This window comes from Eriocheir sinensis, unplaced genomic scaffold (assembly GCF_024679095.1).
Source record: "Eriocheir sinensis breed Jianghai 21 unplaced genomic scaffold, ASM2467909v1 Scaffold334, whole genome shotgun sequence".
NCBI classification, from domain to species: Eukaryota; Metazoa; Arthropoda; class Malacostraca; order Decapoda; family Varunidae; genus Eriocheir; species Eriocheir sinensis.
This window is the reverse complement of record NW_026111648.1, coordinates 169,981-194,728: the sequence shown is the minus strand read 5'-3', so window position 1 is coordinate 194,728 and position 24,748 is coordinate 169,981. Positions and strand designations below refer to the sequence as shown.

At 46.0% G+C, this 24,748-nt stretch overlaps 2 long non-coding RNA genes across 20 annotated transcripts; one reads left to right on the top strand and one right to left on the bottom strand.

Annotated features, from left to right (window-relative positions):
• Window positions 1–15,921: 15,921 nt before the first annotated feature.
• On the bottom strand, window positions 15,922–17,933 carry LOC126991767 (uncharacterized). Of its 3 annotated transcripts, XR_007745816.1 has the most exons (3): window positions 17,328–17,439; window positions 16,674–16,741; window positions 15,922–16,409 (listed from the first exon to the last, which is right to left on the bottom strand). It is a non-coding gene; the product is annotated as an uncharacterized LOC126991767 (long non-coding RNA). The 3 variants fall into 3 exon arrangements; XR_007745817.1 differs by lacking the exons at window positions 16,674–16,741; window positions 17,328–17,439 and adding an exon at window positions 17,721–17,933; XR_007745815.1 differs by lacking the exons at window positions 16,674–16,741; window positions 17,328–17,439 and adding an exon at window positions 16,872–16,998.
• LOC126991769 (uncharacterized) lies at window positions 16,235–17,714 on the top strand. 17 transcript variants are annotated; one of them, XR_007745824.1, is made up of 7 exons: window positions 16,235–16,377; window positions 16,582–16,709; window positions 16,775–16,839; window positions 16,908–17,037; window positions 17,101–17,165; window positions 17,231–17,363; window positions 17,429–17,714. It is a non-coding gene; the product is annotated as an uncharacterized LOC126991769 (long non-coding RNA). The 17 variants fall into 17 exon arrangements; XR_007745827.1 differs by lacking the exon at window positions 16,775–16,839 and having other exon boundaries at window positions 17,231–17,295; window positions 17,364–17,714; XR_007745820.1 differs by lacking the exon at window positions 16,775–16,839 and having other exon boundaries at window positions 17,494–17,714.
• Window positions 17,934–24,748: the final 6,815 nt, after the last annotated feature.

Here is a 24,748-nt window from a genome sequence, read left to right as displayed (position 1 = left end):
CGCTCAGGCCGGATTCTTTCCGTTGACTAGGAGTGGTTACTGTCCCCCCTTGAGCAAGGGGGATGGGGTGTGTGGTGTGCGAGGTCCTGGCAGTATCCAGAGATCGACAATAGTGAGCACTTGCTCACGTCGTGAGGGTACCTGCTGGCGAAAGCGAGACCAACATCGGTTATAGGCAAGATGCTGGAGTCCATAATAGCCAGGAACATTCGGGAGCAGCTAGAGAAACACAGCTTAATTCATGACTCGCAGCATGGGTTCACGAAAGGTAGGTCATGCCTCACCAATCTCTTGTCCTTCTACAGTAAAGTATTTGAGGCGGTAGACAGAGATGAAAATTATGATGTAATCTATCTTGATTTTAGTAAAGCGTTTGACAAAGTTCCTCACCAACGACTGTTGCTTAAATTACAGGCTCACGGTGTAGAGGGTAAGGTTTTGAACTGGGTCAAGGCGTGGCTTAGCAATAGGAAGCAAAGAGTGCAAATCAATGGTAAAAGATCTGACTGGGGATGTGTTACGAGTGGGGTCCCACAAGGTTCGGTATTAGGTCCACTCTTGTTTATTATTTATATTAATGATTTAGATACAGGAATTAGTAGTGATGTAATTAAGTTTGCAGATGATACCAAGATCGGTAGAGTAATTGAGTCGGATCAGGACGCTAGTATTCTCCAGGATGAACCAAACAGATTGTATGACTGGGCGGATAAATGGCAGATGGAGTTCAAAGTAGGGAAGTGCAGTATTCTGAGTGTAGGTAGGAACAACCCCTCTCACAACTATTGCTTAAATGACGCTCTCATAAGCAGGTCTGGGTGCGAGAGAAATTTTGGGGTCTTAGTGAGCTCTGATCTCCGTCAAAGGGCAAAATGCATTCAAGCTAGAAATCGAGCAAATAGGGTACTGGGATTTATTTCAAGGAGCGTAAGCAACAGAAGCGCCGAAGTCTTCCTCAAACTATATTTAGCATTAGTTAGACCTCATCTTGACTATGCGGTTCAGTTCTGGTCACCTTGCTATAGAATGGATATCAAAATGTTAGAATCGGTGCAGAGGACGATGACTAAGATGATTCAGGGGTTGAGAAACTTGCCATACGAGGAAAGACTCCAACAGTTAAACTTGCATTCTCTAGAAAGGCTAAGGGTGCGTGGAGACATGATCGAGGTTTATAAATGGATGAAGGGCTTTAATAAGGGAGATATTCATAAGGTTTTGTTGGTAAGAGAATCGGGTAGGACAAGAAGTAATGGGTTTAAACCGGATAAAATTCAGATTCAACAGGGACATAGGCAAAAATTGGTTTACCAACAGGGTTGTGAATGAGTGGAATAGGCTTAGCAGTCATGTGGTGAGTGCCCATACAATTGTCACATTCAGAAATAGATTAGATAAATTCATGGACAGCGATACTAGGTGGGGTTAGATACACGGGAGCTTAGGGTCAAAGGAGCTGCCTTGTATAGGCCTACCGGCCTCTTGCAGATTCCAACGTGCTTATGTTCTTATGTAACTTGTGATCAGGCAGTGGTGAATTACACACACACACACACACACACACACACACACACACACACACACACACACACACACACACACACACACACATTTTAAGGCACTCTGAATAAGGGGCCCCCAAACCCCTTCCAGGCTACCGGCACTTCCCTTGAGGCTCTGGAACAGGCACTGTAGGCGGTGGCTGAACAGATAGCAAGACGGCCCCGCGTTCAGGAGGACGCGAGTTCAATCCCCGACCGGTGCCACCAGGCTGGGATTTTTCAGCCGCCGCTGAGTGGCTTAAAACTATCCATATGCTGTCCAGAAGACCACCTATCAATCCGGACTCTAGATTCAAGGATTAAATATGAGCTTCGGGAGGGCAGCATGAGCCAATGCAAGATGGCGCCACTATAAACACTCGTCTGCGCCAGAACAGGCTGGGCCGACCATCAGGTCAGGACCTTAATACCTCCATGATCAGGACCCCCCTGGAAGAAGCCTTGGACCGACCATCAGGATTCACCGGGAGGAAGCCTACCGGCGCCATAGGCCATGAGGTAAAAAAAAAAAAAAAAAAAAAATCACCTCACCCTTGGGACCTAAGATGACCTCCACAAACACGTGACATGACCCACACAAGCCTAACAGGACTATTTTTTTTTTATATACTTGATACATATATTTTACCTGAAATGACACAAACACCAATAATGTTCTTAATAATATATATAAATGATATGCCAATGGATATAAAAAGTTATATGAGCCGTTTTGCAGATGATGCAAAATTAATAAGGAAAGTGAAGATGGAGGAAGACTGTGAAGAACTGCAAAAAGACCTGGACAGAGTGTATAGATGGAGCCAGTTATAGGAGATGGAATTTAATGCAAACAAATGCCATGTTATGGATATGGGGAAAAGTATAAAAAGATCAAGGAAAACATACAGGATGGGAGAAGAAAACTTAAGGTTAGTACATGAAGAAAAAAGATTTGGGAGTAACGATGCAAGACCTACTCCCTAGAAAAACACATAAACAAGTTATTTGGAGAAACCTTCAGGATGATGCAATATAATATAAGGGTTGGATTATAGACTTTTTAGCGAAGAGATAAATGAGAACAGTAATCAGGAACAATAAATCAAGCTGGACGGAAGTGACTAGTGGAGTCCCCCAAGGATCGGTGTTGGCTCCGATTAGTTTTGCAATATATATAATTGACATAACAGAAGGGGTGGGAAGCTATATGAATATGTTTGCTGATGATGCTAAAATAATGAGGAGGGTGGCTAATGAAGAAGACTGTAGCCCTGAGCCAAGATCTCGATAGAATAAGCGAATAGTCACGCAAATAGGAAATGACATTCAATACAGAGAGAAGTGTAGCGTGATGGAGTTTGGTAAGAGCAGTAGACGGATATCGGGGAACTACTCTCTGAGTAATGAAAGAATCATGAAAAAAAACAGGAAAAAGATCTAGGAGTGACAATAACAGAAAAGTTATCCATTGGAGAGAATATAAATCGGATAACTGGGGAAACATACAATCTTCTTAGAAACATGAAAGCAGCATTTACACATCTAGACGAAGAAATGGTGAGGAAACTAATAGCATCGATGATACGTCCAAGACTGGAATATGCAGCGTTAGTGTGGTCACCTAGATTGAAGAAATACATTAGAAAGTTGGAAAGAATACAGAGAGCAGCGACCAAACTACCGGAAACTCTGAGAGAACATACTTATGACGAAAGACTGGAGAAATTGGGACTAACAACACTGGAGAGAAGGAGAGAGGGGACCTAATAAAGGATACAAGAGGGATTGGAGAAATTGGACGGAAGACCTAGTGGTACGTGATAGGAGTGTGAAAAGAGGGTAAGAAATTAAAGAAGAGCAACTGTAGGAAAGACGTCAAGAAATACAGTTTTCCATACAGAAGCATAACAACATGGAACGGACTTGACGAGGAGACCGTGTGTGCAAAAATGATTCATGAATTTAAAGCCAAATTGGATAATAAGCGCTATGGAGACGGGACAGCACGAGCCTAGTACGACTCTTTTCCTGTATTTCACAACTAGGTAAACTAGGTAAATACCTAATACTAATACTAATTTACAAATTGGGGAATAAAACGGAAGAAGAAGATAACGAGTTGCTTTCCATATACGTACAGGGGCCTTGTCCACCCTCGTATGGAGTATGCATCTCACGTGTGGGGGGCCTCACTCACACAGCTCTTCTGGACAGAGTGGAGTTTTAGGCTCCTCGTCTCATCAGCTCTCCTCCTCTTACTGACAGCCTTCTACCTCTTAAATTCCGCTGCCATTTTGCTTTTCTTTCTATCTTCTATCGATATTTTCATGCTGACTGCTCTTCTGAACTTGCTGACTGCATGCCTCCCCCCCTCCTGCGGCCCGCTGCACACGACTTTCTACTCATGTTCATCCCTATACTGTCCAAACCCCTTATGCAAGAGTTAACCAGCATCTCCATTCTTTCATCCCCTTCACTGGTAAACTGTGGAACAGTCTTCCTTCGTCTGTATTTCCTCCTGCCTACGACTTGACCTCTTTTAAGAAGAGTGTATCAAGACACCTCTCCACTCGAAATTGACCTCGCTTTTGGCTACTCTTTACTTTTTACTTTTGTGGGAGCGGCGAGTAGCGGGCTTTTTTAATCTTTTTGTTACCCTTGAGCCGTATCCTTAGATGTAAAGAGAGAGAGAGAGAGAGAGAGAGAGAGAGAGAGAGAGAGAGAGAGAGAGAGAGAGAGAGAGAGAGAGAGAGAGAGAGAGAGAGAGAGAGAGAGAGAGAGAGAGAGAGAGAGAGAGAGAGAGAATTACACAGAAAATCAGGCCACACAGACCCCATGGTCCAGACTAGGTGGTCTGAACTTAAACCTAAGTGATTCTACGTTATTCAGATGGCTCCAAAACGTTGCTTTTCTACTCTAGTTAATATTAAGTTCAAGGAAGTGACGGTCGAGCTTGTTTTTAAAGGAGTCAATCGTGTTACACTGGACCACTGACGGTGGGAGCTTATTCCATTATCGCACTACAACGTTGCTGAAGAAAAAATTGGTGCAATCTGAATTTACTTGTCTACATTTGAGTTTTACGCCATTGTTCCTCGTTCGCAAAGTGTCGTCGATCATAAACAATTTTGTTCTGTCTACATTCGTGAAACCATTAAATGTTTTAAAACATTTGATCAGTTTTCCTCGGAGGCGACGTTTCTCAAGAGAGATCATGTTAAGGGTAGAAAGCCTTTTTTCGTAGGATGTGTTGCGCAAGGAAGGGATCATTTTTGTTACCCGACGCTGAACACCTTCTAATTTAGCAATGTCCTTTGCATGGTGGGGAGACCAAAGCTGTACCGCATATTCTAAGTGGGGTCTGACTAAACAATTGTAGAGCGGAAGTATTACATCTTTATTCTTGAATAAAAAGTTTCTTTTAATGAAGCCCAACATTCTGTTCGCTTTATTTGCTGCATCGATGCATTGATGTGAGAATTTGAGGTTTGACGCGATTTTGACCCCCAGGTCCTTAACGCATTGAACGCTTGTGAGTTTAACGCCGCGCATTTCGTAATCGAGCTTCTTATTTCTTGTTCCAACTTGAAGGACCTGGCACTTGTCTACGTTAAAGAGCATCTCCCATCAATCCGACCAAGCTGAAATTTTGTGCAAATCCTCTTGGAGGCTTTGCCTGTCTTCGTCAGTGAGAACCAAGCTACCAATCTTTGTGTCGTCTGCAAATTTACTAACGCAATTATTGAGTCCAACATCCACATCGTTGATGGATGTAAATAATGAAGAGCACTGGGCCAAGAACCGAGCCCTGAGGGACACCACTAGTGACCGGTGCCCACTCCGAGTGAAATCCGTCAATCACCACTCTTTGTTATTTATTCGTTGTTTTTCGCTTCAAGACAAAAAAAAAATTGAATGCGTATAAGCAGAAAATAACAAGTAATAAGAATAATAAGAAAAATAAAAAGTAACAATTATAATACTGAATGAATAGATGAAAGAAAAATATGAAGAGAAAAAGTGAAGAAACAAAAAAAGAAAAAGAAGAAGAAGAAGAAGAGGAAGAAGAACACAAGGAAGAACAAGAACAATAAGAGAAAAAAATCAAGAAAATAAAAACAAGAAAAAAATCCCCTCCTTACGTCAAAATATTATCATGTCATACAAATGGGAGGAAGGAGAGAACGTTCCGAAAGAACATAAGAACATAAGAACACTGGGAGACTGCAAGAGCCGAGTGGCCAATACAGGGCAGCTCCAGAATCCCCCCCGCTACTCACGATGGGTGAGGAGGTGTAGTTTCAGGGGTTACAGGTAGAGGCTTGATCCTTGTTTACCTTCGGTACGGGCGTACGCTCCAGTACCCTGTCTCCTTACTGCACCCACACCTCACTGCCACCTGTCATCCTCGTCCATGTAGCTATCCAGTCTACTCTTAAAACAAGCTATCGTCCCTGCACTATGTGATTGCTGAGTCTATTCCATTCCCCCACCACCCTATTACTAAACCAATGCTTGCCTATATCTCTCCTAAATCTATACTTTTCTAATTTAAATCCATTACTGTGTGTTCTATCCTGCTGGCTAATTCTCAGTACTTTACTTATATCGCCTTTGTTGTAACCCTTGACCCATTTGAATACTTCTATCAGATCTCCCCGCACTCTTCGTCTTTCTAGTAAATGTAAGTTTAAATGTTTCAGCCTATCTTGATATGGAAGGTTCCTCAGCTCCTGAATCATCTTGGTCATTCTCCTCTGAACTGATTCTAGCAAGTTGATGTCCATTCTGTAGTGTGGGCACCAAAATTGGACAGCATAATCTAAGTGTGGCCTAACTAAAGCTAAATAGAGTCTGAGGATGACCTCTGCACTTTTGTTGGTTACCGTCCTGTTAATGAAGCCTAATACCCTGTTAGCCCAATTCCTCGCATTAAAACATTGCTTCCTTAGTTTTAGGTCAGAGTTCACTAACACTCCCAAATCCCTTTCACGCTCTGATCTGCCTATCGCTGTGGAGTCTAAACTATACCCGTGTAATGGGTTGCGTGTTCCTACACTAAGTACGCTACACTTGGTGACGTTAAAATTTATCTGCCATTTCTCTGACCAAGCTGACAGTTTGTTGAGATCCTCCTGCAGTGCTCTAACATCCTCCCCTGTCCTAATAGTGCGTCCTATTTTGGGGTCATCTGCAAATTTACCTATGTCACTAGTTATCCCATTGTCTGTGTCATTGATGTAGATAATGAATAAAAGTGGGCCTAAAACGGAACCCCACTGGTGATATTACCCCATTCGGATTTTTGTTTTACCGTTAATGGTAACCCTCTGTTTTCTGTCGTAAATCCACGCCCTAATCCAATCATAAACCTCCTTTTCTATTCCATGAGCCCTGACTTTATTTAACAGTCTCTGGTGCGATAATTTATCGAAGGCCTTACTAAAATCAAGATAAACTACATCGTAACTCTCATTATTGTCAGCTGCCTCGTATACTCTATTGTAACATAAAAGCATAAGAACACAGGGAGACTGCAAGAGGCCGAGTTTCCTACACAGGGCAGCTCCAGAATCCCCCCCACTACTCACGATGGGTGAGGTGTAGTTTCAGGGGCTACAGGTAGAGGCTTGATCCTCGTTTACCTTCGGTACGGGCGTACGCTGGTACTGGGCCTCTCGGGAGCTGAAGTCGGCCGCTATGTGTTGGAACAACAGGCCGTACAAAGGGAAAAACGCGCCTTAGAAAGGGAAGAACGGAAGAGGAAAGAATAAATTAAGGAACGAAAGAGGCAAGAAGAAATGGAAGAACGGAAGAGGAAAGAAGAAATTGAAGAACGAAAGAGGCAAGGAGAAATTGAAGAACGGAAGAGGAAAGAAGAAATTGAAGAACGGAAGAGGAAAGAAGAAATTGAAGAACGGAAGAGGAAAGAAGAAATTGAAGAACGGAAGAGGAAAGAAGAAATTGAAGAAATGCAGAAGGAAGAAGAGCGAAAGTTCGAGTTAGCGAAGCTTGAGGCCGAGAAGGAACTGGAGCTGGCTCGGATCGCCGCTTCGAGTAAGTCTGCTCCTCGTTTTGACGGTGAGTGTGCTGACCGTCCTTGTTTACCTGCTTACAAGGATGGAGATGACTTTGCTTCTTACCTTACCAGATTCGAAAGGATAGCTGAGCTTTTGAAGGTTGACAAGGATGCTTATGCTGTAAGATTGGGAGCCCGTTTGTCTGGTAAAGCTGCTAGGATTTACACTTCGCTTTCTCCTGAGATTGTTGCTGACTACCATCTTCTGAAGAAGTCCCTGCTGAAGAGCTTTTGCAAGACTCCCGACGGCTTTAGAGTGGACTTCAGGTCAGGCAAGATTCAGCCAGGGGAAACTTACGAGCAGTTCAGCATTCAACTTGGCCGCTCGTTTGAACAGTGGTTAGAGGCTTCCAATATTGACTTCACCTACGCTTCTTTAAAGGACTTTATGTTGCTAGATCAGTTCATCTCCTCTCTTCTCCCTGACCTTCGGACGTTTATTAAGGAACGTGGAGTGCGGCCGCTGGCGGCCGCCGTACAGTTAGCCGACGACTGGTCATCGGCGCGCCACTCATATCCCAGGTCTCCCCAGTCGTCATCTGCCAGCAAGAAGACACACAAGAAAGATAAAGCTTCCTCCGACTCCGGTTCTCCTGCCGCCAAAGTTCCTGCCTCCACCCTGAAGTGCCATCAATGCGGGGAGGTAGGCCATATCCGCCCCAGGTGCCCTAAGAATCCTCGCGCCTTCAAGGACGCGCCGTCCTCCTCAGTTAACATAGGCTTCTGTTGGGAGGACAGGAAAGTTTCCAACTACTGTGTTGCGGGGACCATCAACGGCGCCTGGACTTCTACAATCATCCGTGACGCCGGTTGTTCCAGCCTCATCGTTTCCGAGGAGGCCTTGCCAGATGTTGGAACGTAACTGTAAGAAGGTAACCGTTTACGACTACCTAGGTCGGCCAGACACCTTCCCCGTCGTTCGGTGCTACCTAAAGTGTCCCTACTATGAAGGCTGGACTGATGCCATCAGTGCACCTATCAAGTTTGCAACCGCTATGATTGGTGACATTCCCGGGGCCCATAAGCCTGACGACCCTGTCTGTACATCTGATTTAACCGCGCCTGCCTCAATCTCCACTCCTCAGGAACAAGATGCTCGTCCTCCTCTCCGTACAACGCCTGTTACGCAAGATTCCTCTACTTCGCTTCAGGTCGTCTCCTCTCCTTCCGAGTCTGAATTAGCCTGTGTTGTTCAGACTCGTGTTGCTTCAACGCGTGTGAGACGCCTGCATCCGCCTGTTCTCTCCGACTTACAACCACTCAAGGTAACGCCCGCCGACTTTGCTCGTTTACAGGAGACCTGCCCCTCCCTCGGCGCAGTGCGCGCCAAGGCTACTGCCGGACTGCCCGATGTAGCCCGGAATGGAGCGTCCTACAAGTTCTCCTGGACGAATGGACTCCTGTATAGAGACTGTGTCGCTTCTAGCCGGCCCGGCAAGGTCGGGACTCGGACGTTGGTGCTCCCTTCTGACTGCCGTCAAATCGTGCTACAAGTGGCCCACGAGAGTCCCCTCGCCGGTCACTTCTCTCATCGGAAGACGGAATCGAAAGTGAGCGATAATTTCTTCTGGCCTGGCATGTGGGCCGATATCCGTGACTACTGTCGGTCCTACGACATATGCCAGCGTAAGTCTTATAAGGGCCAGGTTAAACCCGTCCCCCTCCAACCATTGCCTGTCGTCACGGAACCATTCTCCAGAGTTGCTGTGGATGTGGTGGGCCCTCTCTCCGCCGTCTGCAGAAGGACACTGGTATATTCTCATCCTGATTGACTTTGCCACAGGGTTCCCTGAAGCCATTCCACTCAAGGATGTGGACTCTGTTTCTGTTGCTGAGGCTCTTCTGTCTTTATTTTCCAGGGTCAGAATTCCCCAGGAAATCCTGAGCGACAGAGGTACTCAATTCACTTCTCAGCTAATGGCCGAGCTTCACAAGCTACTTGGTGTGAGGCCCCAGTTCACCACACCGTTTCATCCGAGTGGTAATGGTCGAGTGGAGAGGCTGCATGGGCCCCTCAAAGCTGCTCTACGGAAGGTTTGCAGCGAGAAGCCTAGAGTGGCATCGCTACCTTATTCCGACTTTGTTTGCCCTCAGGGAAATGCCCAGCGACCGCACCGGCTTGTCGGCCTTCGATCTCCTCTACGGGCGCACTGTGCGAGGGCCCTTGACTGTCCTGAAGGACTTATGGGAAGACCGTGACCTGCAGGAGGAAGAACGGACGAGTCTGCAATACGTCATCGAGCTCAGGGAGAAACTGACCGAATGTGCTCAGCTCGCCGCCCGGGAGGCTGACGTAAGTACTGCAAAGTACAAGTCTTATTTTGACCTGCGATCCCAAGATAGACAATTCAAGCCTGGCGACGAGGTCCTAGTTCTTCTCCCTGACTCTACCAAGAAGTTCCTCGTTTCCTGGCGTGGCCCATTCAAAGTGTTGGAACGACGAAACAAGGTGGACTACCTGGTTGATGACCCGAGGGGGCCTAAGCTGTACCACGCCAACCTCCTAAAAAGGTACCATCGCCGCGCTCAAGTAAACTTCGCGTATGTCAAGGACGATACTTCAGCGCCGGATGATGACTGTTCACCCACAGGACCTTTGGAAGCAGAGGACCCTGACGACCTTGTTCCCCGTCCTTTGGTCTGTTCCGTTCCTGACTCAGCCCTCAACCCGGCGCTGGACATCAACAAGTCCCTGGGGTGGAACCAACGCGCTACGCTGGAAGACTTACTTTCCACGTTTAAGGACGTCTTTTCAGACTCACGGTTGCACCAACATCTTGCAACATGACATCGTTCTAACCACCACCAACAGAGTCTTCACGATAAGCCACCCTGTGCCGATCCACCTCCGTCCTTACTTTGAGAAGGAAGTTGACAACCTCCTCCAACTAGGCATCATCCAGCCGTCGTCCTCTCTACACTGCTCTCCCGTGGTAATGGTACGCAAGTCTGACGGGAGCTATTGAATGGCCATAGACTTCAGGCAACTTAACTCCGTTACTGTTTTTGATGCTGAGCCCACCTGTTCCGTCGAAGGGGACTTGCACAAGTTTGCAGGAGCTACCTACTTTTCGGAGCCTGACTTGTGCAAGGCCTACTACCAGATCCCCTTGACCGACCGTGCCAAGCCTCTCACTGCTTTTTCCACCCACCAAGGATTGATGGAGTTCTGTCGACTTCCCTTTGGTCTCGTCACCGCCTGCTCCACCTACATCCGCCTCATGAGGACTGTTCTCGCGGATCCGCCTAACATCTCCTTTTATTTTGATAACGTCTTCATTTACTCGTCAGATTGGCCCAGTCACCTAACAGCTCTAACATCTGTCCTCGAGCGGCTTCGTCATCACCGGCTGACGGCGAAACCATCCAAGTGTCGGTTTGGCTTCCCTTCTATCCAGTACTTGGGGTTTGTGATTGACGTGGTGCACCTTCGCCCCATGCGGGACAAGACTGAGGCCCTGAAGCAGATCAGCCCTCCTACTACCAAGAAAAGTCTTCGCAGCTTCCTGGGGATGGCTTCGTTCTACCGCTGTTTCATCCCCATGGCTGCCGAGCTCACGGGACCTCTCTCCGACCTTCCCCGGAAACCCCAACGTGAGCCGCTGCCGTGGACTGAAGACCTGTTATCACGGTTCGAACAACTGAAGGACGCCTTGCCATCGCAGCCAGTCTTACGATTACCTAACCCCGCCTTGCCTTTTGTTCTTAGGACAGACGCCTCGAACTTCGGGTTGGGAGCTGTGCTGCTGCAGTACTACAAGGACACCCCCCATCCAGTCTGGTATGCCAGTCGGAAGCTGCTTGACCGGGAAAGGATATATGCCCCCATCGAACGAGAAGCCCTTGCCATTTTGTTCGGGATCTCCAAGTTTGACTTCTACCTCAGAGGTAAAGAGTTCATTTTAGAAACAGACCATAAACCTCTGGTATATCTCCACAAGTCCAAGTGCTCCAACGACAGACTGTTGAGGTGGGCCCTTCAGCTGCAGAACTACCCGTTCCGGTTGGTTCATCTTGCCGGCCGAGACAACGTGGGCGCAGACTTTCTGAGTCGCTCCTTAGGAGGTGAACGTTAGCCGTTCCTCTTTGTCATTTCTGGTTGCTTATTTCTTGTTGTATCGTGTTAGTTCAGTTTAATCTACCTACGGTAGATTTTTGTAAGGGGGCTTATGTGAGGGCTGAACTACCACTAACACACACACACACACACTCACACACACACACACACACACACACACACACACACACACACACACACACACACACCAGTATAAGGGTTGATGCTCTTTCGATTATTCCCAGCTTGCCGCTACACCCAGCCTGCTTCACCCAGCCTGCTTTGTTCGCCGACCCGAAGCTGCTCCTGGTGGCGATGCAGTCTCATTCAGCTTCACGGTCGGCGCCCTGACTTCACGCAGCGTCGAAGCGAGCCAAGGTGGTGTGGTTGCCCGAGAGCTGAGGCAGAGCGGAACTGACCCAAGAGCGATCCTGGACCTGCGTCCCCTTTCCTCCCTCTCAACCTTGGAGCCCCGCAGTCCACTGGGCACGGCCTGCTTGCGCCTCCGTCCCACCTACCCAGTTTCGTCTCCTCGCCGAGCTGACACCGTTTGTTCGTCCTTGGCTCCCCGTCTACCCCGGCGTCATCATCTACGGGCACTCAGGCAGCTGACATTCTGCTGAGCCCGTCCTCCTCCATCGAGTGACGTCTACGAGGCAGTGTGCGTCTCTACATCACCGCAACGGGCGTCTCTTCCCACGAGGCACCACTCACAATTGCCGGGTCGGGCTGCCGCTTTCCCTGGGTCCTGTCGCGGTCTACTGGAGAGTACGGGAGGTGTATTGGACTTTGTACCTCAACATGTTTACACTTCCACTTTTGGTTGTTTTGATCATATTCCTTAGAAACCTGGTGAAGGTATAATCATACTTGGACTCGATTGAAGTAGTTGCCGCCGTTCTCCTGGCTTCAATCAGTCCTATAACCATCTGAACCTCCTGGCCTTGACAAACATACTCTTAAACATATCGGCGCAAGCACACATATTTGACACGGTTTTCCTAGGAGCTTTGGGCATTTCCTTGGGTAGCTTAATAACCCTGGTGGTAGTTTGGCCCTTCCTTTGTACCAAAGAACTTAAACAAAACTCATTAGAACCTGATTTGTCTTCTTTTTGGCATTTGGAAATTGTTGATGTGAGGTGTGGAGGGGTCTGACAGTGCCGACCTAAGATTTCTCTGTACATGTTAGAAATTGGAGCATCAGGAAGAGGTCAGTATTTACACTTTCTTGCGTTTACTTGTGGAGTTTCTATTGCTTAATAACTTAGCTCTTCTTCTGTATGTGATTGAAACAAGAGGATCAGGGCGAGGTTAATATTTGCAATTTGTACATTTTGTAATCGTCATAAGCTTGGATAATAATTTTTAGTGATGACACCCAAAAAAACAACCAATTCCTGCCTCTTAAATATCATTAACGGATAGATTCAGATATCGACGTAATGTGCAGATAGATAAATATGAATAGATGGCTTAGACACACACACACACACACACACACACACACACACACACACACACACACACACACACACACACACACACACACACACACTTACCCCCCACACACACAAACACACGTACTCCCCACACACACAAACACACGTACCCCCCACACACACACAATGACACGTACCCCCCCCACACACACAAACACACGTACCCCCCACACACACACGCACGTACCCCCCCCACACACACAAACACACGTACTTCCCACAAACACAAACACACGTACCCCCCCCACACAAATAGAACAAGAAGAAATCACAATTTGAAGATAAGTGGTAAAAGATTATCGTCGCACGAAGCTAAACACTTCTTCAATCGAGTTGTTAATGTTTGGAACTCTCTTCCCTGTGATGTCGTTGATAGTACAACAGTTACGGCCTTCAAGAATAGATTAGACAAGTATTTTGAATCCAACCAGCAACTAAGATATTACTCATTGTCGTAATAACGTTAAGTTCTTTCGAATACTGGTGTCCTTGTCCGCTTTTATCGCCCGGTTAGTGGTAGCAGTAATGGTAGTTCTTTCCTCTTTCCTACATAAATTCCATGCAGTTTTTCCATGCTGCATGGTTCTTTTTCCTTTCCTGCCAGCTTTGGCTGGAGGGATGGGGGGGTGGGGAGGAGCCTTCACCTTTGCCTTCCTTCATCTTCCAACTTTGATTAGATAGTTAGTGTAGCTTGTCACAAACAGCCTCGTAAGGACCAGCAGTTCTGCTGTTGTTTGTTCTTACTCTTTGTTCCTTTGTGTTCCTCCTCCTTTTTCTCCCTCTCGCTAGCTCCCCTTTCTTGACCTCTACCTCGTCGTCTTTTTCCCTTGCTATTTTATCCTCCTCCTCCTCCTCCTCACGCGTGGGTCAGTGAAATGGGTATGCCTGGGAAAGGTAAACTGCGTGTCACAATCGGTCCTGTGTCGCCGGCTGAGGGGGTCTGCTGTTACCTGCGCGGGGTCACGGGCCAAGGGGACGGAGGAGCGCGCCGGGGTAATGCGTAGGTTATCGTGTGACCTCCCACCCCCCCTTCACCCTTCTTCCCACCATCATCTTTGCCTTATACAGTGTTGCGTCCTGGTGTTTTTTCTTGTGAGTGCTTCATATATTGTTTTAAATGAGGGTTTGATAGTTTTATGCGTGTGTGTGTGTGTGTGTGTTAGTGGTTGAATGTAGGGAAGTAAGCCAGCCATGTATTAGCACAGGTATGAAGGGGTATACAGTAAGGTTAGGTTAGGAAGGTTAGGTTAGGTTAGGTGTGGGTTTTATGGTTGAGGGAAGATTGTGTGCTGATAGTGGAGACAGTAACAGGAAGAGGCAGGCAGATGTAGAAAAAGTCACCCAACCAGCCAGGTATTAGTACGGGTGTGAAGGGAGTTTACAGGAAGGTTAGGATAGGTTAGGTGTGGGTTTTATGGGGGAGGGAAGATTTGTGCTTTTTAGCGGAAAGAGTAACATTAGGGGAGGCAGGCAGAGGTAGAAGGAGTCACCTAACCAGCCAGGTATTAGCACAGGTGTGAAGGGGATATACAGGAAGGTTAGGTTAGGTTAGGTGTGGGTTTTATGGGGGAGCGTAGATTGTGTGCTGATAGCGGAGACAGTAGCAGGAGGGGAGGCAGGCAGAGGTAGAAGAGTCACCCAACCAGTCAGGTATTAGTACAGGTGTGAATGGGGTTTAAGGGCCATATTCTTAAACGTAAAAGAACATAAGAACGTCAGGAGTCTGCAAGAGGCCGGTTGGTTTATACAAGGCAGCTCCTGTAAGTCTAATCCCACCTTACCTCACTATCCATGTTAGATCGTTAAGTGGTTTGTTGTTTATTTGTTAATGGGTAGTCAAACAGCTGTATTACCGTCAGTTAGGTAGGTTAGTTAAATAGATAGTTTGATAGTTAGTTAAGCAGTTAGAGTCAGTTAGTTAATTTTACTATATTCTGTATTTATTTATTTATTTATTTATATTATTATTATTTTTTTGTTATTTTTTTTTCTTTTTCCTTTTCTTTCTTTCTTTTCTTTTTTCTATTTGTTTTCTTTTTCTTTTCTTTTTCTTTCTTTTTTCCTTTGTGTTTTCTCGGTGTTGGTTTTCTTTTTAGATGTTCTTTTTTGGTGTTCTTTTTTCCTATCATCCTTTTGTTGATGTTCGTTGGTCTGGGTGAGCCGCTTTCCTCCCAGAAGAGACCCACCCATAATTTTGGAGATGTTGTTAGGGCCAAAAGGTGGATGATGTTTGTTTTATTTCATTTTCTTGATGTCGTGTTTTTCGTTCTTTTTATTGCTTTAGTTTTCTTTTTCGATGTTTTCCTGTTCTTTTTCTTTTACTTCTTATTGATGCTTTTTGATGTTCTTTTTTCCTATCATCCTTTTGTTGATGTTCCTTGGTCTGGATGAGCCGCTTTCCTCCCAGAAGAGACCCATCCATAATTTTGGTGATGTTGTTTGGGACCGAAAGGTGGATGATGCTTCTTTGTATTTCTCTTTTCTTGATGTTGTTCATTTATTTCTGTTGCTTTTCTTTTTCGATGTTTTTTCTGTTCTTTTTCCATTTTTTTTGGTGTTCTTTTCTATATCATCCCTTGTTGATGTTCTTTGGTCTGGGTGAGCCGCTTTCTCCCCAGAAGAGACCCACCCATAATTTTGGTGATGTTAGTCAGGGCCGGAAGGTGGATGATGTTTGTTATATTTTTCTTTCCTTGATGTGTTTTTCTTTGTTTTTTTTATTTCATTTATTCATATCATCCTTTGGTTGATGTTCTTTGGTCTGGATGAGCCGCTTTCTCCCCAGAAGAGACCCATCCATAATTTTGGCGATGTTAGGGCCTAAAGGTGGATGATCTTTTTGTTTCTTTTCTTGATGTTTCGTTTCTGTATTTTCCATTTTTCTGGTGTTCCTTTTTATTTTCCTTTTCTTTGGTGTTCCCATCGCGTGGATTGTCTACGACAGTATAACGAGCACCACAAGCCCGGGTTTGTTTAGAGTTTGCTCTCCTAGGCAGATTGCCTACCACGGCTGACGACCTCCACCTGGCCGGGTTTATTGTTCGGAGTTTGCTCTCCTAGGCAGATTGCCTACCACGGCTGACGACCTCCACCTGGCCGGGTTTATTGTTCGGAGTTTGCTCTCCTAGGCAGATTGCCTACCACGGCTGACGACCTCCACCTGGCCGGGTTTATTGTTCGGAGTTTGCTCTCCTAGGTGAACTGCCTACCACGGCTGACGACCTCCACCTGGCCGGGTTTATTGTTCGGAGTTTGCTCTCCTAGGTGAACTGCCTACCACGGCTGACGACCTCCACCTGGCCGGGTTTATTGTTCGGAGTTTGCTCTCCTAGGTGAACTGCCTACCACGGCTGACGACCTCCACCTGGCCGGGTTTATTGTTCGGAGTTTGCTCTCCTAGGTGAACTGCTCACGCTAACGAGCTCCACCTGCCCGGGTTTTTTGCTCGGAGTTTGCTCTCCTAGGTGAACTGCTCACGCTAACGAGCTCCACCTGCCCGGGTTTGTTGTTCGGAGTTTGCTCTCCTAGGTGAATTGCCTACCACGGCTAACGAGCTCCACCTGCCCGGGTTTGTTTAGAGTTTGCTCTCCTAGGTGAACTGCCTACCACGGCTAACGAGCTCCACCTGCCCGGGTTTGTTTAGAGTTTGCTCTCCTAGGTGAATTGCCTACCACGGCTAACGACCTCCACCTGCCCGGGTTTGTTGTTCGGAGTTTGCTCTCCTAGGTGAACTGCCTACCACGGCTAACGAGCCCCACCTGCCCGGGTTTGTTTAGAGTTTGCTCTCCTAGGTGAACTGCCTACCACGGCTAACGACCTCCACCTGCCCGGGTTTGTTTAGAGTTTGCTCTCCTAGGTGAATACCTCCACGGCTAACGACCTCCACCTGCCCGGGTTTGTTTAGAGTTTGCTCTCCTAGGTGAATTGCCTACCACGGCTAACGACCTCCACCTGCCCGGGTTTGTTTAGAGTTTGCTCTCCTAGGTGAATTGCCTCCCACGGCTAACGACCTCCACCTGCCCGGGTTTGTTTAGAGTTTGCTCTCCTAGGTGAATTGCCTACCACGGCTAACGACCTCCACCTGCCCGGGTTTGTTTAGAGTTTGCTCTCCTAGGTGAATTGCCTCCCACGGCTAACGACCTCCACCTGCCCGGGTTTATTGTTCGGAGTTTGCTCTCCTAGGTGAATTGCCTACCACGGCTAACGACCTCCACCTGCCCGGGTTTGTTTAGAGTTTGCTCTCCTAGGTGAATTGCCTCCCACGGCTAACGACCTCCACCTGCCCGGGTTTGTTTAGAGTTTGCTCTCCTAGGTGAATTGCCTCCCACGGCTAACGACCTCCACCTGCCCGGGTTTGTTTAGAGTTTGCTCTCCTAGGTGAATTGCCTCCCACGGCTAACGACCTCCACCTGCCCGGGTTTGTATAGAGTTTGCTCTCCTAGGTGAATTGCCTCCCACGGCTAACGAGCCTCACCTGCCCGGGTTTGTTTAGAGTTTGCTCTCCTAGGCAGATTGCCTACCATGGCTAACGAGCTCCACCTGCCCGGGTTTATTGTTCGGAGTTTGCTCTCCTAGGCAGACTGCCTACCACGGCTAACGAGCTCCACCTGCCCGGTTTTGTAGCCGGAAGATCTCCGGCACCTCCGTCGGGGCCCCGAGGGACGCCGAGGAGCCCTCCAGTCCTGCCATGCTCGCCAGGGAGACCTTGGGCTCGCTGGCGCTGCACACCCCCGCCGAGGTGAGGATGCAAGAACTCGCTTCTTAAAACTACCAGACTGGATTATAAAATTAATGATAATTACTGTGAAGGCGCCGGTCACCGCGTTTATCGGTTCAGGGATGGAAGACCGACGGGCCTGGGAAACGCGCACAAGCATCCAAAGGAGTCCTCGCGACGGCTTGCGACGCAGCATCCGTTTCCCTTTTCTTTCTCATTCCATTTTTTTCTTTTTTATTATATTTTCCTTCTTTAATTGATTGATTGATTGATTTTACTTGGTAGGAATCTGTTCACCAATTAACATCATTCAGGTATACATTGCACCCACACACCTGCGGAGAGAAAACACCAGTGAGAGTGCTGACGCTCACGAGGACGGCCCGCTAGAGTTTCTTAACATTCGCATCGGGGCCCACTTCTCTTAAGTCGTCTGTCTCTTTATTTTTCTCTTCTCTACTTCATTCTATTTCTCCCTTTCTTTCATCCTTGCTCTCCATCTATGAATTTTCTCTCTCTCTCTCTCTCTCTCTCTCTCTCTCTCTCTCTCTCTCTCTCTCTCTCTCTCTCTCTCTCTCTCTCTCTCTCTCTCTCTCTCTCTCTCTCTCTCTCTCTCTCTCTCTCACACACACACACACACACACACACACACACACACACACACACACACAGCTTTCGTAGGCGTTGTGGGTATTGCCAGGGGTAGTTTAATGACCCTGGTGGTAGTCTGACCTCCTATCTGTACTATGGACCTAAAAAAAACACTCATGAGAATCCGACTGATCTCCTTTGACCCCTGTGAAAAAAGTTGGTATGAGAGACAGAAGCGTCTGAGAATACCGGCCTAGGAGTTGTCATGTATAAGTCGAGTGTCCTCTTGTTGGGTTAAGGATATGCACTGTTAGTTAGTTATTCATTTATTGGCATCACAGGAGGCGGCTCAAAGACAAAACAAAACACACTCACTAAAAAAACACCAACCACTTCTCCCACAGTCAGAAAACACTCACCATTATGGGTTTTTTTTTTCTTTTTTTTTTTCACTCTCATTTATATATTTATGTTCGCATCATAGCAGGCAAACATTAACACACACAAAAAAACATAACCACTTCTCCCACTATCAGAAAACAGTCACCATAATATGCTTTTGTCTATTTTTATCTCTCCCATTTATCTAATTATTTTCGCTTCACAGGAGGCAGCTCAAGGGTAACACAATAACACCCCAAAAAACTAAACCACTTCTACCACAATCAGAAAGCACTCACCATCATGTGCTTTTCTAATTTTTTATTCCCTCCCATTTATCTGTTTGTTTTCGCATCATAGGAAGCAGCTCAAAGGTAAAACAATACCACACAAAAGAGTCTGTGCACCACTTCTCCTAACACAAACAAACGAAAAAAATAGCTACCATCAAATGCTTTTTCTCTTTTTTCTTTTCTTTCGTTGATTTTTCACATCATAGGAGTTTCATTTGATGTTGATGAAAGTTCAGCATGCAGCTTTTTTTTATTTATATTGCCATTGTGCGGAACTTATTCTATGAGTGTGTCGGAAAAAATGACTGAACGGGTAAATGTTTTGAACGAGATGGGGAAGCAAAATGGGGTTCAATCCTTATGAGAAGAAAGTTTTATCTACGAATTATTGGTCTGGATTAAAGTCTTCCTCCACCTCTTCCGCTGCTTCCTCCTCTTCCTCCTTTTCTTCCTCCACTTACAAACGTGCTGTATGTTTACGAAAGTGCGTCACCTCCTCTGGCGACGGCCGCGGCGACGCTGCAGTCGCCGCAGCCGTGAAATATCTCGCAGAGGGTTTAGGGTCGGGGAGCATAGTTAAATTACTCCAACCGAACTTTACGACCTACTAACGGGGGGTCTGCGCCCCCCTCGACCGCCCCTTCTAACCAGCCCCCCATTGACCCCCCCCCCCACATGTATATGTGACTTATTTCAGTGAGGAGGTATTTCTCGCAACAGCGGCTGCAGCATCGCCGCGGCCGCCGCCAGAGGAGGCGACACGCTTTCGTAAACATTATCCCCTATTTTCAGGAGTAAAAAAAGAGGCCTTGAATTGGATTTTCAAAGCGTTTCCGTGACTGTTGAAGGTTTCTAGAAAAGATATATGAAGAGATACTGATGTTTCATAAAGTAGGTAATGAGATACTGGCACGGACCTAAAACGAATCTTAACCCATTTCGGCGCCCGAGCTCACATATTTGACACGGTTTTCGTATGAGTTTTCGGCATTTCCAGGAGTATTTTAATGGTTCTAGTAGTAGTTTGATTCTTCTTCTGTACCATAAACCTGAAAACACTCTCATGAGAGCCCAATTGATCCCCTTTTTGGCCTTTGGAAATAGTTGGTGTGAGAGGCGGAAGTGTCTGCCATTACTAACCAAGGAGTCTGCAAGAGGCCGGTGGGCGTATACAAGGCAGCTCCCGTGAACCTGACCCCACCTAACGTCACTATTCACTCTGATCTTCATAATCTTCACCCATTTCTAGTCCACTGCAGCATAGAGGCCTTTCCCAACGTCCTCCACCTCTCCTAACCCCACCTAACGTCAGTATTCACTCTGATCCTCATAATCTTCACCCATTTCTAGTCCACTGCAGCATAGAGGCCTTTCCCAACGTCCTCCACCTCTCCTAACCCCACCTAACCTAATTTAACCCCACTCGGATCTTCATAATCTTCACCCATTTCTAGTCCACTGCAGCATAGAGGCCTTTCCCAACGTCCTCCACCTCTCCTAACCCCACCTAACCTAATTTAACCCCTCTCGGATCTTCATTATCTTCACCCATTTCCAGTCAACTGCAGGATAGAGGCCTTTCCCAACGTCATCCACCTATTCTAATCCCACCTAACCTAACCTAACCCCACTCTGGTCCTCATAATCATCAGTCATGACTAGTCCAATGCAGCATAGAGCCCTTTCCCAACGTCCTCCACCCCTCTCTGTTTGATATATTACTCCATCGTGCTTTGGCAAATACTCTTAACTAATATAATCTTCATCTTCAGCCATTGCTAGTCCACTGCAGAACAAAGGCCTTTCCCAACGTCCTCCACCTTTCCCTGATATTATACTCCATCATGCTTTGGCAAATACTCAAACTGCATCTAATCTTCATCTTAAGGCCTTGTTAGTCCAATACAAAACAAAGGCCTTTCCCAACGTCCTCCACCTTTCCCTGATATTATACTCCATCGTGGTTTGGCAAATACTCAAACTTCATCTAATCTTCATCTTAAGGCCTTGTTAGTCCAATACAAAACAAAGGCCTTTCCCAACGTCGTCCACCTTTCTATGTTAGGTGTTAGACCTCTTCATCCTGCTCTGGCAAATGCTCTAACTTTAGGGATTGACACTGTAAACTTCATATCGTCAGTCTATGGCAGAACAGAGGTCTTTCTCAATGGTCCATCTCTATTCCTTCACCTTTCTCTGTTTGATGTTAGATTACGCCATCCTGCTCCGGCAAATGCTCTAACTTAAGTGACTGCAATACTCTAATATTCACCATCGTAAGTTATTACTAGTCTATTACAAAGGCCTTTCCCAGTTGTCTGTTCCTCTACCTTTCTCTGTTTGATGTTAGTGTACTCCATCCTGCTCCGGCCAATGATCTAATGTAATCTCTCCACCTGCTCGCCCTCTGCCCGCCCTGACTTGTACATGTTCTGGGTCGTCACTGTTGCGTTGGCTGTCCTCCTGATGTCAGTTCTCCGCGTGCTGTGTCCCGCCGAGTCCATTTCTCGTTCTTGTTTGTTGTTAGATTATCTTTATTTTTTGTTTGTTACCTAACCGATGATGCTCTCTCTGTCTGTCTGCCTGTCCGTCTCTCTCTCTCTCTCTCTCTCTCTCTCTCTCTCTCTCTCTCTCTCTCTCTCTCTCTCTCTCTCTCTCTCTCTCTCTCTCTCTCTCTCTCTCTCTCTCTCTCTCTCTCTCTCTCTCTCTCTCTCTCTCTCTCTCTCTCTCACACATACATTCATACATATATATATATATATATATATATATATATATATATATATATATATATATATATATATATATATATATATATATATATATATATATATATATATATATATATATATATATATATATATATATATATATATATATATATTCTTTAGGGGCCTGATGGTTGGCCCGTTAAGGCTCAGATAGTTATTTATAATGGCTCCATAATTCTTGCCTCATGCTGCTCCGGAACTCATTCTTGATTTCACTTGGGCAGCTTCTTCGAGAGTTCAGGTTGATAGGTGATCTTCAGGACAGCATGTGAGTAGTCTTAGGCCACTTGGCGGTGACTGAAAAATCTAGGTGGTAGCGGCGGATTCGAACACGCATCATCAATACGCGGCGAATGCGGGGTCGACCGCTAATCACTCAGTCACAGCTTTCCCAAAATAAATAAATATATATATATATATATATATATATATATATATATATATATATATATATATATATATATATATATATATATATATATATATATATATATATATATATATATATATATATATATATATATATATATATATATATATATATATATATATATATATATATATATATATATATATATATATATATATATATATATATATATATATATATATATATATATATATATATATATATTTTTTTTTTTTTTACGACAAAGGAGGCAGCTCAAGGGCACAAAAAACAATAATAAAAGAAATGCCCGCTAATCGCTGCTCCCATAAAAGAATCAGAAGAGGTGGCCAAAAGCAAGGTCAGATTCGGGAGGAGAGATGTCCTGATACCCTCCTTTTGAAAGAGTTCAAGTCGTAGGCAGGAGGAAATACAGATAAAGGAAGATTGTTCCAGAGTTTACCAGCGTGAGGGATGAAAGAGTGATGATGCTGGTTAACTCTTGCATAAGGGGTTTGGACAGTATAGGGATGAGCATGAGTAGAAAGTCGTGTGCAGCGGGGCCGCGGGAGGGGGGGAGGCATGCAGTTAGCAAGTTCAGAAGAGCAGTCAGCGTGGAAATATCGATAGAAGATAGAAAGAGAGGCAACATCGCGGCGGAATTTAAGAGGTAGAAGAATATCAGTAGGAGGAGGAGAGTTGATGAGACGAAGAGCCTTAGCCTCCACTCTGTCCAGAGGAGCTGTGTGGGTGGAGCCCTCCCACACGTGAGATGCATACTCCATACGAGGGCGGACAAGACCCCTGTATATGAATAGCAACTGCGCGGGGGAGAAGAACTGGCGGAGACAATACAGAACGCCCAACGTCGAGGAAGCTGATTTAGCGAGAGAGTAGATATGAAGTTTCCAGTTAAGATTTTGAGTTAAGGATAGACTGAGGATGTTTAGTGTTGAAGAAGGTGACAGCTGAGTGTTGTCGAAGAATAGGGGATAGGTGTTTGGAAGATTGTGTCGAGTTGATAGGTGGAGAAATTGAATTTTTGAGGCATTGAAGGACACAAAGTTCCTTCTGCCATAATGATAGCAAGGTCTGAGGCTAAGCATTCAGCCTCCAGTCTGGAGTCGTGTACTTCCTGTTGGGATGGCCTTCTATCGAAAGAAGTTGAATAATGCAGAGTGGAGTCGTCGGCGTATGAGTGGACAGGACAGTTTGTTATGGAAAGAAGATCATTGATGAATAACAGGAGGAGGGTGGGTGATAGGACAGAGCCCTGTGGAACACCACTGTTTAGGGGAAGAACAGTGACCGTGTACCACCGCAGAGATGGAACGGCCGAAAAGGAAACTGGAGATAAAAGAACAGAGAGAGAGATAGAATCCGAAAGAGGGCAGTTTAGAGAGCAAAGACTGGTGCCATACTCTTTCGAAGGCTTTCGATATGTCTAGCTCAACTGAGAAAGTTTCACCGAAACGGCTAAGAGAGGATGACCAAGAGTCGGTTAAGAGAACAAGAAGATCGCCAGTAGAACGCCCCATGCGGAACCCATACTGGCGATCAGATATAAAGTTTAAGCGAAGAGTTCAGCCTTAGCCACAGATGAGACGGCAGTGCTGCCGTCAAGATTAAGGAGAGGAGGGAAAGAGGAAGAAGTGAAATTGGAGGAGATATTTTTTGCTAGATGCAAGAAGTCACAGGCCGAATTAGAAGAAGCAAGGTATTGCCATTTTCTATCGATAAAAACAGTTTTGGTAAGTCGGAGAATAGATTTGGCACGATTCCGGGCTGAAATGTAAAGGTCAAAGCAAGCGGGAGTTTGAAGGCTCTGGTACCTTTTGTGAGCTGCCTCTCTATCATTGACAGCACGTGAACAAGCATGATTAAACCAAGGCTTTTTAGCATGAGGAGTAGAGAAAAAACGTGGAATGTATGCCTCCATTCCAGAGACAATCACCTCTGTGATGTGCAGGGAACACACATTGGGGTCTCTCTCCTGGAAGCAGTAATCATTCCACGGAAAATCGGAAAAGTATGTCCTCAGGTCATCCCAACGAGCTAAAGCAAAATGCCAAAAGCATCGCCTCTTCGGTGGGTCCAGAGGATGTACAGGAGTGATAGGACAGGATACATAAATAAGGTCATGATCGGAGGATCCCAGCGGGGAGAACAGTTTGACAGAGTAAGGAAAAGGATTAGAGGTAAGAAAGAGGTCTAGAATGTTGGGCCTGTCTCCAAGACGGTCGGAAATACGAGTAGGGTGCTGAACCAACTGCTCTAGGTCGCTGAGGAGAGCAAAGTTGTAGGCTTGTTAACCAGGCTAGTCAGTGAAAGAGGATGAAAGCCAAAGCTGGTGGTGAACATTGAAATCTCCCAAGATGGAGATTGCAGCGAAGGGAGAGTGAGTCAAGATGTGCTCCACTTTAGAG